This window comes from Bos grunniens, chromosome 1 (assembly GCF_055505025.1).
Source record: "Bos grunniens cultivar Pamir isolate PY7600 chromosome 1, Bosgru_T2T1.0, whole genome shotgun sequence".
In the NCBI taxonomy this organism is placed as follows: Eukaryota; Metazoa; Chordata; class Mammalia; order Artiodactyla; family Bovidae; genus Bos; species Bos grunniens.
In genome coordinates this window covers 97,909,268-97,923,906 of record NC_141165.1, presented here as the reverse complement: position 1 = coordinate 97,923,906, position 14,639 = coordinate 97,909,268, and the positions used below count along the sequence as shown (strand labels likewise).

Below are 14,639 nucleotides of genomic sequence, written 5' to 3'. Positions count from 1 at the left end.
CGGCAGCAGGTGCCATGTTTGTTCCGGAGAACACTCATATATGCTCTCCTAGCTACGCTAACTCCAGGTGGGACCCAGCTGGTTTGTAATACCAAATCTGAAGACAGCCAACAGGAGTTAAAGTTTGAGTTGCTTCTATTCATATTGCCTGCTAATTAAAATGTTCCCTTCTGAGAAGACCGTGGCTGGCTGGCATAACTCTGGAACATAATACGCATTCAAAAAGTTTCATATGAACGTTAACAATGGTTTCTCTCAAGTGCTGAGTTAACCAATGATTTCCAATACTCCCTTTTTTTAAAAAAAAAATATAGGTTGTCTTATTGTCTAGAATATTTTCATCATGGATACATATTAGGTGACACACTGGGGTCATACCTTTGTGATCAGGTGAAAATTAGTTTACTTTAAAAAATATTTTTGTTTTGTTTTACTGTTGCATTGTTAGTCTAAGTTAAAACCTGAATCCCTCTGGGAAACCTTTCCTGTTGCCTATGCTCTGATCTCTTCTAGGACAGTACTGCATCCCTCATAGACCCTTATCAAGGCACATACTATTATTAGTCGTTTGTCATCTTTACTTTGTTTATTTGAAGATTGACCCTAACTCTTAGACCCCAGGGTGTCTGAAGTGCCTAGCATTTAGATCTTAAACAACAAAAACAAAACCCAGGAAACATACACACAAGTAAGCAAAAAGATGGAAAAGAACGGTCTTGCATTTGACCGTGCACACATATTGATCCTTGTAGTGTGCTTGTTTTTCCCCTTATATTTTGTGCAGGTCCCTATGAAAAAAAGCTTCCCACAATAAGCAGAGTCCTGGATTGACTAGTCTGTTCTCCAGTGAAGTCTATAAATGCATCAAGAAATAGGTATTTATACACACATGCACACACACAGATACATGTATATACATATATATATATATATATATATGTCATGGAGGGTGCAGCAAGCAATGTTCTTAAAATGAATCATATTATACTTGCATTACTCTACATTTTACATTTAGTAATTTTATTCCCCTTCTAACCCTAATACATTATATACCCTAATATAGATTTCCGAAAAGTAGAAACTTTATTCATCACTCTATCCCTAAAGTTCCTAAAAGAAAGCATGGCACTAAATACATAGCAAATATATGTTGAAGAAAAGGGAAGGAAAAGAAAAAAGATATGGAAGGTCTCACAATATTTCTCATATTGTTCTGGAAATAATAAGAGGGGAGAGTGTCTCCAGTACTTTTCCAGGAAAACATGAATCATCAATGAAACTGCAAGTTCTATCCTGTTCCTCAGACCAGCTACCAGATTCCTTTATGCATAAAATGTCTCTTTTAGCCTGTTGATACCAATTCCTGGTACTAATGACACTTTGGAGCAGGGTACGAGGCAGGATCACTCAAGTTCCTCCATATTTTGCCCTACCTGCCAACAAGGGAGGCTAGGCTCCAGCATTTCCTACAGGTCAGCTGAGGCCTTAGATGAGGCAGTAGAAAAGGACATACAAGTCTTCATAACGTCAGATGCATTTACTTACATATCCCTTTCCTCCTCTCAAAAGGAATCCCAGTATCAAATCACTGATAGAGGACAAAGATGGAATTAGTAGGTCCCCACGACACCTCCCATTTCAGTACTGGGGGATGCAGTCTATTGCTGAGGGGAAGAAGGAGGAACCGACAATGGTTTCTTGCATTTTGCAGCTTCCAAGTTGTACCAGGGTTTATTATATAAAATTTCTATCAAGTATAAATTCATACTGATATAATACAATGGGAATCTTCAGTTTTACTCAAGAGAATATTATGTGCAATTCATACTTATCCTAGCACAGAGAAGATAATATCTTAGTAGTAATAAATTATCCTAGAATATGCATTTTTTCAGACAATGGATGGAGTTGTTCTTTTTCATCTTTGTATCTCTACTACCCAGATGCAACACATGACTTAGCACATAGTAGCTTTCAGTAAATGACAGCTAAAAATTTTAAGAACATCTTCCTGTAATGGTGAGATATGACTTGAAGGGTTCAAACAAATTCAGAATGTTTTTCTAAGCTTGATCTTCCCAGTCTCACGAAAAGGCCATCCATCATCACCTAATATGCCTTAGTGTTTTGGCCTGTGTTATACATAATTAGCTCTCATCAACTATAGAGTGGAAATTCTACCATTTTATACTTATATACTAGAAATTTTAAAGTCACAATCTTGTAAGAGTGGTTTTCCAACTTTAGTGTATGTAACTAACCCGGGTAACTTCCTAAATTGCAGATCCTCAGACTCTAATCTCAGAGCTTCTAATTCAGAAATTCAGGAATAGGGTCCAGGGATCTTCATTTTGACAAACATCCTAGGTAATTCTGATACAGGTGGTCCTTGGACTACATACTATGGATTGTGCTACAGAGGAATTGTGGGAAAAAAAAAAAACAAAAACTTTATGCTTTACTTTTTCAATATGGAGAAAAGACAGACCTATTCAATGTGACTTAACCATCAAAATTGCCATGAAAAGACCAGGTAGTTTGCTAAGACTTTTGAAAATGAACCAAGGAAGGACGCAAAGGCAAGAAACATTCAATTTAAGCCAGAAAAGGTTCTTTTTAAAACTTCACAAAGACTGATAGTGTGCTTCAAGTAAAAGTAGGAAAAAAATGGCAGGAGTACAGCAACATTTCAATAACAATTTAGGGAAGCAGAGTTGATTCAAGAGGTTTATTTGATAAAATGTGTTTTAATGGCTATTATAAAAGTGGATGCCTTCTAAATTTTTGATTTTTTGTTAAACTATATATGTATACATACATTTATATGAGATAATTATTAAAATTTCTCCTGAAATCCGTATTTTCCATAAAACCTTGGTCTTGCCAACATAACTGCACTAATTGAAGCTTCCCCTTCCTCCTCCCAAGAAACTTCTCGCCTGGGATTGAAAAGAGATTACTATAGTCTATTCCTCTACACGTGCCTCACAAAAGTGTAACTGCTGATTCTGTCCTGACCTCTAGGTCTCTGTAGCCTATAATTATTTTCAGTGGAAGCTCCATTAGGACTGAGTTCTCTAAATATTCAGAGTCTGTCATTCTTCAAGAACCTTAGTAATGAATGATGGAGATTTTTAAATTATTCTTATGAGTGTTATAAATTGCATAACTTGCCATGGTTTTCTCTTTGACTTGACTGCATGCAAATTTAAAGGAAAATGTATAGCACTTCATCGAATGTAGTTTGTGTACCAACTTCACTCTTGACTCTATATCTTTGCCCTTGTTTATTGTTTCTTTTCTTGTTTTTGCCTTTCTTATCTACTTTTACTTCATGTATTTCACTGCATTACTTGCATCTTTTCCTTTCTCAGTCATTTTAATTCCCTTTTTGGAACTGAATGGTAGAAATATATGAGAAAAACAAAACAAAGAGTATATGTGTCTCTGTGCGTATTTATATATATGTGTGTGTGTGAAAGTTGATCAGTTGTGTCCAACTCTTTGTGACCCTATGGACTGCAGCCTGCCAGGCTCCTCTGTCCATGGAATTCTCCAGACCAGAATACTGGGGTGAGTAGCCATTACCTTCTCCACGGGATCTTCCCAACCCAGGAATCAAACCGGGGTCTCCTCCATTGTAGGCAGATTCTTTACTAACTGAGCTATCAGGGAAGCCCATATATATATAAAACTCACCTAAAATATAAAATAAAAACTAGCCTTTTGAAATAATGGAAATATTTTATAGTCTTTGGGCTAATAAATTCATTTGATTATTTGTAGGACTGCAATATAGAGAGGCATAAAATTAAAATTACTACTATGAGAATATCCATGTGAATTTGAACATAGGTATTTTTGGCACCAGACCATTAATTTTGACATCCTTCAGTTTTGAAAGCCAACTATAGCTGTGTTAAAATCTGTGTGTTCAGTCTTTTAGACTGACTGTATTAAAAAAAAAACAACAAGAAACAACCAATTCCTAGGTTTAATCAGCCTAACAAGGTGTGTAATTTATATTTTTTATTTTTAAAATTATAAATGAATGCACAGAAATATATATGAATAATTATTTACTTATATGACTCTTCCATACATATATATGTATATATCTTAAAATCTTCAATGAAACTCTTTAGTCCTCTGCCTCCAGTGTTACTTTCTTAAATAATTTTCATTAAGCAACAAACAGTGATAAGTCATTTCAACAATGAAAGCCTCTATTCAAAATGGGTTTAGTCTATTTTCTGTATTTCTTCTGATAATGATCCAGCTAGTCTCAGACTGATCCTAGTAACAACTCAGGTAAGTTAGAAGAACTCTAATTGGGCACTGGACATCTTAACAGTGACACTCATCTTAATTTGTCCTTATCTAACCACTTTGGGCTGAAATATTATTGTGTTGAGACACAAATATGATTTTTGTTATATTAATTTCTGGATCTCATATCCTTTCAGATATCAAAAGAATATATAGCACCATGCAGGAATAATGCCAAGTTGCCCTTGTTTTTTTTAATCCCCCCCTACCATCATGGGTACAAACAGTTGATTGATACTTGGAATACATCACAGTTGGATTACAGATATGCTCTTTAGTCTGACCTCTACTTGTCTCTTGAAACTCATTTGTAGACAGTCCAGAAGCTAGCAGCTGGATTTCATTTTTATTCTAGCGGTCACCATTTTATGTTTCCTCAGTTCACTGTGAGTTTCACTATTGATAAGTCAATCCAAAACTCTAAGAGGCATTTAAATGGAGGGAGTTAAATCAGAGCAAAAATATCACCATTAACTTGCCATAGGTTCATGTCACTCAACTACATTTTGCCATTGACTCCCCATACATCAAAATGGTGTAATGATACAATTCTCTCACAGAAGAACTAATGAAATACTTAGCAAAAGTAAGTGGTTACAAAGCACTTTTTAAAACAAAAGTGCTGTATTTTTTTTTTAAATCTTGTACAGAACTCTGGTTCAGTTTCGGAGCCTTTCCAAGTCCTCATAATTCTGTGGTATTCATAATAAAGCAGGCAGATGGTTTAGTCTCTGAACATATGCTTTAAATGTGCCCTTTGCTATTTGAAAATAATGGACCAAACTGTGCCCTCATATAGTCACAAGAAACTTTAAGGGGGCTGCCTCTTGAAATTTGAGGATAGAATGTTATCCAGTGGGAATTAAACCTTTAAAAAATACACTTTCTAAACTTTCTTCTGAGCTCTATTCTACATATTAAGAGAAGTCATTTTCTAATAAAATAGATATAGTAAGGAAAAATTGTAGCCAGTACAATATTGCATGGTTCAGGAATAGATTAGAAGGTAAAATAAGTTAAATATTTACATTTTAAAATTCTGATTATCTAAAAACTTATGCTAGTTATCTGATTTAATTTTTGAGTGATTACCAGACTTTCCACTTTTATTACTATTATTACTATTATTCTTACTGTCTTGAAGATGTTTTATTGTTAAAGCACTTTGCAATTATTAATTACTTAATTTAGTTTAAATTATGTTTATGCCTTTGTTTTAAATCCATGTTATTCATAGTTATTACAATTCTCAAATGCTATTTCGCCAGCCAGTTACTCTCATTTCAAAAACAGTTTGTTGTCGATGAAAGCACATATTCCAGGTTTTCACAGAATATGAAATTCAGTGGATATATGTGTTTTGATAATATTGTTCACTTAACCCAGCTGTATTAGCAATACATCTCTGTTTCTTAATGTCAGTATTTTATACATAAAACGAGCCTTCATTTCCACACTCATGCTTTTATGTATTTAAATGTCTTTTGAAAAAGTCTCTAACCTAGTCTCACTTATCTTAAAATGTCCACGAAACTCAGTAGTCTGATTAACACTTCAGATAAAAAGACCACACAGTTGACAATAAGGACACTCTGGTTATTACAGAAGCCTGAAGTTTAAGTAACTATTCCGGAACTGTAATGTCCTTTTAGAAATTCTGAACAAGGACTAGCTTGGTGCTAATGTAAAACAGAGTTTACTTTGAAAAGTAAAAGCAATAGTTGTACCCAAACATGTTTGGGATGCTCTTAAGACAGATCATAATGAATAATATTGAGAATAACTGAAGAGTCTTAAATCAAGTGATAGTTTTATACAAATATCCACAAATATCTGAGCAAAGTTTAAAACTATTATTGGGGCAAAGCATTAACATACTCTTCTGCTGATAAAGGCACAAAGTAACTCTGAGAAACCTCCCTCCTTCTTATTTCTCTAACTTTCACAATAAATCCAACACTGAAACTAAACTCTCAGTCAATGCAGAAATACGCCGAGCAGTATTTCAATAAACAACAAATTGATTTTTAAAAACCCACCAGATTACACATTTCCCCCATTTTCCCCTTGCTTCCCCTTGTTGTTTCACTTTCCACGCACACATAATCGCACTTACCTGCACAAGTCTGAAACATCAGTCTAGGTAATTTTTTTGAAATGTACTCTGTACCGATGCATTTTTCTGTGTTTCTTTCTAACCCTCGGGAATGTTAAGAATTTAGGAAGAGAGCCACAGCTTAAGAGAGCAATTATTTGCCAGTAAATACTCAATTTGCTTGTCCTGTGATTTTTCTTCTAACTTGCATATTCAATAATCCGTCCCTGACTGCGTCACAAGCACAAAAAGTCTTTTCTCTAGAGGAGAACACTTTCGCCAATCAACCTTCAGCCATGCCAGGGCACAGCTCGTCAGGGTGATTTGTTAGCTTTAATTAATAATTCCTCACGCTGGCCATTTTAACAAATAACGCAGTGAGCCTGGGACGCTAGATGGCTATGATTCAGGCCGATAAAACTACAGTGGAAAGAGGTGGGGAGGGTGTGTGTGTGGGGGGAATTCAGACGCCGTTTATAAACACCTCTAATCATACTCTTTCGGTTTACAATATAGAGGACATCTCCGCTGAATTACCACGTTATGTCCACCAATTTGTATTCAGATGGGAGCCATATGTTCCTCCACTTTATCTGCTAAGGCCCTCTCAGTGCCAACACAGTCATCGGGCAGACAACATTTACAAAAGAGGTCTCTAGCCTCCAGATTGCAAAAGTTTACTGCAGGGTGAAGTTGAGAAATCAGACATATACAGCACTTCTCAGTGAGCTTGTGTAACAGTCTAAAAACACAGAGGTAAGAATTATTGAATGTCAGATTTGCTGTCCCCCCGGCTGCCTGATACTGGGCATTTCATTTAGTCTTTTTTTTTTTAATCTCATACCTCAAAACAGTTAACAATAATGGCTGACTTATTCATGCATTCCACAAACATTTATTGAGTCCTAACAATATGCCAAGCACTGTATTAAATGCTGAGAACTTTTTTGAAAGTAAGATTTTTATTTTTCTAGTTAAATGAAACAATCCATGGATTTATTATGTAACATACAGATAACGTGCTTGACCAAAGCTACCAAACAGGCAATGTGTGAATGAAACTAAGGATTCAAAATACTGTATGGTCCAGTCAAACAATCAATACTTGACAGCACACTTGTGTCCATGACAAAAATGATGCTCAAAGTAAAAACAAAGAATAAGAAAAGGTAAAAAAAAAAAAGAATTTTTTCAAAGATTAGAAAATTTCCCTCAAAGTGACCAGAACATTCAGAGATATATCAATCTGTTTATAAGGAATGTTAAAAGGTTCATAAGCATTTGAAGAATATGCAAAGATATAGGACATTCTACTCATGCCCTGATCTAATATATGTGTGTATGTGTGTGACTGAAAGTTCATCAATTTATTGGATATATATTTATTGAGCACCCTACTCAATTCTAGGAACTGAATAATACTATGTTTTGAGAGATAAATAAAACACAGTTTTTGTCTTCAAGAAGCTCACAATTTAGCCACCAGACTCAAAAAGGGAAAATCTAAACATAAAACTACAATACAATATAGCAGAAGGAATGACATAAATATGTATAAATGTATGAGGCAGGGCTTCTAGAAATGATCCATAGACTGTTTCGAAAGGTAGAGGAGTAATATCATTGGTAAAGGAATATTTGAAGCAGAGCAAACCTTTGAACCCTTTCTAAAACTTTCATTAGAATTAGATTACCAGTTATTTATAAACTATGATATTCAAAGCATGATAAAGTCAGGTACATAATCATAAAACATTTCAGGATTTTAAAATCAATTTCTTAAGAAAAAAGATTCCCTATATTGTAATATCTTGACATCATCAGAAAAGTAAGCAGTGCCTCCATGCTGCTGCTGCTAAGTCGCTTCAGTCATGTCCGACTCTGTACGACCCCATAGACGGCAGCCCACCAGGCTCCCCCGTCCCTGGGATTCTCCAGGCAAGAACACTGGAGTGGGTTGCCATTTCCTTCTCTGATGCATGAAAGTGAAAAGTGAAAGTGAAGTAGCTCAGTCGTGTCCGACTCTTAGTGACCCCATGGACTGCAGCCTACCAGGCTCCTCTGTCCATGAGATTTTCCAGGCAAGAGTACTGGAGTGGGGTGCCATTGCCTTCTCCGAGTGCCTCCATAACTGGTACAAATAGTGACTGTGTATGTCATTCTTACTTTCAGTGTATTTCAGTTGTCTTACGCAGATAGGAAGCATTCCCAGCATATACTGACTCTGTTTTTTCCAGCCACTTCTCTACTTTTACTATGTACAAACTTACATACAATTTCTGTTTTCATTGCACCATAAGAGAAATAATATCTGTATGGCTAATAAAGGAGGGGGAAAACCTATTTCCATTTAGTGGTCACACCTATAACTCTAACCAGAGAGTTTATGCTATACAGTACTAAGGCAGAAGATGTTGAAGAAAAGAAATGATACCCCAATACTGAAAAAGCTCTTTCAGAGCTAGGACATGCTCCTGAAAATTGCATAGAGTTCTTAATGACATTAAACACTTTGTTTTATACTAAACTCAATAGTGAGACAGCCACCAGCATATTGTATTTACCATAAATCATTAACAGCTAGCCAATTTGGAGAACTGATGTAATTTATTAATTTATTCAGTACATATGTATGGAAATCCTGATATCTACCAAGTGCTTACCAGTTATTGTTTGATTTTTATTTCTGCAATAATTAAATATAATAAGTTTACCATTTATTGAGTGCTTACTCTATGCTAGGAACTGATCTAAGGACTTTACATATATTATCTCATTTAATCCTCACAATATAATGAAGTAGGTACTATTACCATCTCCATTTAATAGGTTATGAAACTCACAAGTGGTGAATCTGGATATGCATTATGTGGATTCATTCTAAATAATGAGACCAGTGCCACTAATACCCACGCACCATCAGTTTCAGTACTTGATAGTTACTTGGTCACATATAATATGTATATCATTACTTTTAATTTAGAAAAATTATGATAGTTTTGAGGTTAGTTTGAGAATTAAGCTAAACCCCTATATTTAATGAGAGACATGTCTCAAAATAAGACTGGAAAATAATAATTTATTGTACCAATAGGCTAGCACTGGGAGACAAACTGACAGCTAGCTTGAGTTGGCATGTTTTAGATGATGGAAACTAGCATTACATCACATGCTATGACAGCTCCCTTCTCCCTTATTAGAACTTCTTAGAATCTCAGAAGGTAATTCAGAATCTTTTACACCTTTACAAGAAGAATGAGATAATGGTCTAAAAAGTGAGAGGAAGACTTTGAGTCAGAAAGGCTTAGGTTTGAATCCTAGCTCGGCCACTTACTAGGTGTATGCCATCTATCAAATTAATTAGGTTCTTTGAGGCTCAAATCTCTTATCTCTAAAATGGTTTGTTGTGAAAATTAAAGGAGATAATGTACCTAGGATTAAAAAACATAGAAATAAAAAGCCCCGAATAGGTGTACAATGTGGTATTTGAAGTGTTCAGAGCTACAGCTTATCACATACAACTAAAGTTTACTGTTTTGGAATCAAATGACACATGTAATATCTAAGTCTACCTTAGACAATACATGTAAATAAGACTTAGCTAAAGCAAAGTGGACTTGGTAGTCTGGTGGAAATCCCTTTGAGAATGTTAATAATATAGCTGAAATGGTGGTGCTTAAGAAAACAAAAAAGTGAAGTGAAAGTCTCTCAGTTGTGTCTGACTCTTTGTGACCCCATGGACCATACAGTCCATGGAATTCTCCAGGCCAGAATACTGAAGTGGGCAGCTGTTCCCTTCTCCAGGGGATCTTCCCAACACAGGGATCAAACCCAGGTCTTCTGCATTGAAGATGGATTCTTTACCAGCTGAGCTGCCAGAGAAAAGCTGACCCACAAAATAGAGATAGATAACACAACAATTTACCAGGTAATTATAGAACAAAAAAAACTTAATTTTCCAAGTGATGAATACAGTGCTACATTTTTATTTCATGGAGATGTAAAAACTTATTTGGGACTCACTGGGGAGAGTACAGAACTTAGCACAGTCATAAGCTGTCCTCTGACTAACCCAATGCCACTGTTTACTAACTACAGTTAACTACCAGCATTCTCCAACTCCAGGCACCCTGATGCCCTTTCCACATACTTTCTTCTCACTTGACCTTGATTTAGTCCAACCATCTCCAGTATTGTATAGCTTTAGTGAGCTAAAGTGTAGAGTAAATATTAACGGAACACACATTTACTGATGGTGATGAAGCTGGTCGTAGGTGAAATGGGGTATTATTTCACAGAAGGGGTCATTGGAGGGGCTTCAAGAAGGCTCTTCTCATTTACTTGAATGGGTAAGTAACATTTCTCCTTTGAGGATTCCTTTGGGATAAGCGACTGCCTAGATCTTCTATTATTGATTCTTATTCGATGGCCTCTAGCTGAGATCATCAGATGGGGAAATCAGCAGATCAATTAAGTATAGGAGCTTTCTGAGCCACACTAGCCTGAGTGAGCTATCCTGAGTCAGAGCTTTCTGGAATCTGTTTATTTCTCAGCTGGAACTCCTAATTGGTAGAACATAGAAGCACAGAAGGGGCTTCCCTGGTGGCTCAGATGGGAATGAATCCGTCTGCAATGCAGGAGACCAGGGTTCCATCCCTGGGTCAGGAAAATCCCCTGGAGGAGGACATGGCAACCCACTCCAGTATTGTTGGCTGGAGAATCCCTGACATAGGAGCCTGGTGGGTTACAGTCCATGTGGTTGCAAACAGACACGACTGAGCAACTAACTCTCTCTCTCTCTCTCTCTCACACACACAGAAGCATGGAAGATGACTACTTCATGTACTCTTTCCTGGATAATAGGTTTGATAACAACAATTTAGTAAAATTCTGGCCACATTGGATCTCTACTGCCTAATTCTCCAGCCTTACTTAGGGAATATCAATCTTCTGGTTAAAAATGATGACAAGCAGACATTATTATCTGGGAAACATTGAAGGCGGGAGGAGAAGGGGAATGACAGAGGAGGAGATGGTTGGATGGCATCACCAACTCAATGGACATGAGTCTGACTAAACTCTGGGAGTTGGTGATGGACAGGGAGGTCTGGCATGATGCAGTCCATGGGGTCACAAAGAGTCAGACATGTCTGAGCAACTGAAATGAACTGAGACATTATTATAGAAACATCTCAAAACTGATACTATTTTGTATATTTGTATATCATTTTCCCAAATAAATTCCATATACTTTATGGTTTCCAAACATATTCTTTTTTATATATGCACATAAATACCTAATATCTAACTGCTTTACTAAGTGATAACAGAGGGGAAAGGTGATTTAATTCCAGTTTCAAATTTAGAATTCTGTTGAAACAAGAATTTTAGAAATATTCATAAACTGTTAAGTGGTAGTCAATATATTTGGCTGTGTTAGGTTAAGATTAAAACTTTAAATTGCTCAAAAGGTCCTTGTCACTTGAGGCATTACTTTTTCAATGAAAGCCTTCAACCTTCACAAGTGTGAAAATTGGGATTCCCTGAAGGAGAAAAATATTTCTTGTCAGAAAACTTGTCATGACTAGTTCACAGAGGGAAGGAGTCCAAGATCTTATCAGCTTTCCAGTGACCTCGCTATGTGATTTGCTACAAGTCATTTAATATTCCCTTGCATGTCAATTTCCTTCTCTTTATCTATCATACAAAAATATTATCATGATAATGTGGAGAAAATATTTTGAACATCTCATAGAGCATATGCAAAAGCCCTATATCTCAGAGTATCCAAATGATACTACCAGTATCAAGTGGAGAGAAGGACATCAACACCTAAATCATCTTAAATAACCTATTTAGTATCTCAGCTTTTTGCTTTTTTATGCTATAAAATGAACATAGTCATGTTTACACTTTTATCAAATAATATATTAGAATAAACTTGCATAATCTATGAAAACTTTTCAACAAAATTTCATATAATGTAAAAAAAGTGACCAATATAATCAAGTCACCAAAACTGATTTTCAAGTATTTTAGAGGAATTGATTTTAAAATATCAAGGCATAAGATGAAGTAAATATTTCTAAGCATATTCATATATTTATTAAGGAAGACTCTTTCTAAGATGGGAAGCAATATTGCCTTTTATTTGAATGGCTGGCTGCGTTCTGGGATGGATCTAAGATCTTAGTAACAAGAAAGCCGAATCAGGGAAAGTAGTTTTTAGCAGACTGTTGAATGATACATAAAGTAAAATATATTCACCAATAGGTCGCAGAAATCTTATACAAGCTTTTAGAACAAGAACTGCTTAAGCAGCTTTTTGTATCTGGCAAAGTCATGTCCCTGCACTGTCCTCTCACAACCTCCTCCCACTTCTCATTTTTTGTTCTATAAGGCCAGGTGGGAGTAATGACAAAAGGGCGGGGCAAAACAAACAGAGGCAGCCACGGTGGCAGGAGCCACTCCAAAGATCAAACAGCCACTTTGGCTCTGGCTGCCAGAATTGGAACCACAGTGGGTGGCTCATCAGCACGATGCCCTGAGAACCACATGGGCCACTCCTGTTTGGTCAGCACCTGGGGGTACAGGCCCCTCATCCTGCAGGTAGAACTGCCTGCTAAGAACTGAGTGTGCACCTTTCCTTACCCACTCACAGCATTGGATTTCAACACAATTCTGAACTTCCATGATGTTTGCTGAAAAACCTCAGTGTTATAGACACTATACAAAAGCATAATTCTGTTCTACTAATTTCATATCTATGACTAATTTTAGTACGGGGAACTCAGATTTTCCTATACTAATGGGCAGATTCTTGGCTAAGTGGTAGACAAGATAATTCAATATCTAATATTTTAATCAATATATTGCTTTAACTTTAATATCTTCCTTGAAAAAAATAATACATTAATACTTCTAGTTACCCAGCCATCTCATATTCACCTATAAGTATATCATGATTTAACATGGTCAATAACCCAGATAAAAGAAAATACAGAGTCCTTAAGAAAACTAAAACAAACAAAGATGTCATAAAGCACACACAATTGTTCAAACTTATCTTTATTCATCAGTAAATCTTTAACTTGGAACCTATATATTCTTCCTTAATACCCAGTAGCATCAGTTATGCTGATCTTTCGGGGTCTTTCACTCATGTTACATGGAGAGATGGGTTACTTCCAGAAGAAAGCACAATGGGAACTGTAAGAATGTGCCTTAGAATGAAGAAGAAACAGAGGAGGTGAGGGACGAAGTATTCAAGGTTAAGAACTATGTACAGTTTGCAAACATACATATAATTGTGTCCAACAGATATCAAAGTGATAGAGCTCTACACAGAAATATTTACATTTGCTCTGGTTTGAACTATATTCCCTCAAAATTCATATGTTAAAGTTCTAACCCCCAATAATTCAGAATGTGAATTTATTAGAAATAAGGTCATTATAGATATAATTAACTAAGATGAGGTCATACTGGAGTAGACTGGAACCCTAATCCAATTTGATTGATGTCTTTATAAAGGGGGATTTTGGACACAGACGTGAACATGGGGAGAACAGTACCTGAGGATGATGGCAGAGATGAGAGAGATGCAAGTCAAAGAACACCAAAGATTGCCAGCAAACAATCAGAAGTTAGGAAAGAGGCATGGTACGGATTTCTTCTCAGAACCCTCAGAAAAAATCAACTCTGCTGATTTTACTCAACAGATCTCTGACACTTTAGTTGTTTAAGGCATCCCGTTTGCACCACTTTGTTACAGCCCTAGGAAACCATTACAGTGATAATGATCACAGAATCACTATGCAAAGGTTAACTCATGTTTGCAACACTTTGAGAAGGTTGAAAAATATAAGATTCACTTCAGAAAAAGTGTCATTGATATGCTTTAAGTAAACAAACTCTTTCATGTTTGATGACCAACATACATGAAACATACAGTTTTCAATTTCTGCTAATGCACTGAGATATTGCCACCTTTGCTAACAAGACAAAGTGGTAAGTGCTCTACAGAGGACATTAAAGAGTCCCCAACCCCGAAAAGAAGCATTTTGATTAACAAGGCAGATAAATTTGAATTTATTTTTGTTATTACATAGCCTGTGAGTTTGGGATGGTTACCAAGAGGAATTATTGGTAGAGAAGAGGCTGGCTACACAGAAGAGATCAATTAAGAAATGCGTTTTGAGTCTGGGTCAAAACT

The 14,639-nt window shown here is 36.1% G+C and overlaps 1 protein-coding gene across 46 annotated transcripts in view; it reads right to left on the bottom strand.

Annotated features, from left to right (window-relative positions):
* Window positions 1-14,639, bottom strand: part of ZBTB20 (zinc finger and BTB domain containing 20) — an 847,908-nt gene that overhangs the window by 449,281 nt on the left and 383,988 nt on the right. For 3 of the 46 annotated variants that reach the window (XM_086405180.1, XM_086405376.1, XM_086405437.1), the window contains exon 1: window positions 6,446-6,837. The exons of the other annotated variants lie outside the window; for them this stretch is intronic. The gene's annotated coding sequence lies outside the window, so the exon portion shown is untranslated. Of the gene's footprint in view, window positions 1-6,445; window positions 6,838-14,639 lie in introns of those variants that run through there. 46 annotated transcript variants of the gene reach the window in all.